Below are 1,833 nucleotides of genomic sequence, written 5' to 3'. Positions count from 1 at the left end.
GCAGCTGCTTAACCAACTGAGCCATCCATGCGTCCCCCTATTTCATTTTCTGTGGTTCTTGATCCTTACCCCAAATTCTCACAGGCCTCCGCAGCTGGCACAGAGTCCACTCCCATAACTATAATCCCTGTCCCATACTCTCACCTCCATCATACATCATACATACCTGATAAAACCCCACCCTGGTAAAAACCCAACCTTCTGTCCACCCTATGTCTGCCCCTGGCAGCTGAAGGTGGTTGGTGAGAAAAGCAACAATGCTGGAAGCTTTCACATTAAATTCTTTTTTTTTTAAGATTTTATTTATTTATTTGACAGAGAGAGATCACAGTAGGAGAGAGGAAGGGAAGAGATCACAAAAAGAGGAAGGGAAGCAGGCCCCCTGCTGAGCAGAGAGCCCAATGTGGGACTCGATCCCAGGACCCTGAGATCATGACCTGAGCCGAAGGCAGCGGCTTAACCCACTGAGCCTACCAGGCGCCCCTTTCACATTAAATTCTCAGCCACAAATCCAAGTATGTTTCTCTGACCGACAGAATCTCCATTCTTCTCGTGAAATATTTTGACTATTTCACATCTTCTTTCCTCCAACCTTAAGCCAGGGCTTCTCAACACTGGCCACACTTTTGAATCACCTGGAAGACTTTAAAACACAGGAGTGCCCACCTCCAAAGGACCTGATCTAATTGGTGTAGAACCAATTAGATTAATATCCAATTAGGGTCTGGATATAAGTGTGCTTTTAAAATTCTCCCAGTGATTCTAATGTACAGCCATTTTGTTCAGAGTGAGAATTGAACACCTTCCATCAGATACAGCTGATGACCGACCATTCTGATGACTTCACTGAGAAAAGTAAATTGAGGGCACCTGGGTGGCTTCAGCTCAGATCATGGTCTCAGGGTCTCGGGCTCTCGCATCAGGCTCTCTGCTCAGCAGGAAACCTGCTTCTCCCTCTCCCTCTGCCTGCCTCTCTGCCTACTTGTGATCTCTCTCTCTCTCTCTTTCTCTCTGTGTCAAATAAATAAATGAATAAATTATTTTAAAAAAAGAATGAAAAACAAACTGGGTGGGTGTCTAGGTGGCTAAGTGGTTAAGCGTGCGAATCTTGGCTCAGGTCATGAGCTCAGGGTTATGGAGTCAAGCCCCTCGTCAGGCTCCATGCTCAGCGGGGAATCTGATTGAGATTCTCTCCCTCTCCTTCTGTCTCTTCCCCCTCCATGTGTGTGCTCATGCTCTCTCTCTCTCTCTCTCAAATAAATCTTGAAAAGAAAAATCGGTAAGGAAAGAAGACCCACAGAATCCCACTAAGTTTACCTGGGTGGAACCCTTACTCCAATCCCTTCTGAGTGAGGACAAGCCCCTCCACTTGGGGTTTCTTCTCATTTCCCTGATCTCTGAGTATGAATGTGCTCCAGGACCCAACCTCAGACTTCTCCTCTGTCTACACTGAGTCCTTGGTGACTGTCCCTCTTCTACCATCTATCTCCTGATGACTCCACATCTCCACCTCCAGTCCAGACCTGGATTTTGAGCTTTCTTCCACTGCCTGCTTTCCAGATCTACCTAGATGAGTTAAACCCAACATGTTCAAAACCAAGCTCTTATTCTTCTCGAGCTCTGCTGGTCTTGCAATAGCTCAAACAGGAAACTGTAGAGTCATTCTTGATTCATCTCTTTCTTTCACTGCCCATGTTTAATTCTTTGGTAGAAGCTGTGGATTCTATCTTCAAAATATATTCTAAATCTGACCAGTTCTCCACATTTCAGTTACTCCTACTGTGGTCCCAAACACCGTCTTCTATGAGTTATTGTAATAGTCTCCTATCTGGT

The sequence above is a fragment of the Mustela nivalis genome (genome assembly GCF_964662115.1).
Source record: "Mustela nivalis genome assembly, contig: HAP1_SCAFFOLD_1790, whole genome shotgun sequence".
Taxonomy (NCBI): Eukaryota; Metazoa; Chordata; class Mammalia; order Carnivora; family Mustelidae; genus Mustela; species Mustela nivalis.
This window is presented reverse-complemented; position numbering follows the sequence as displayed.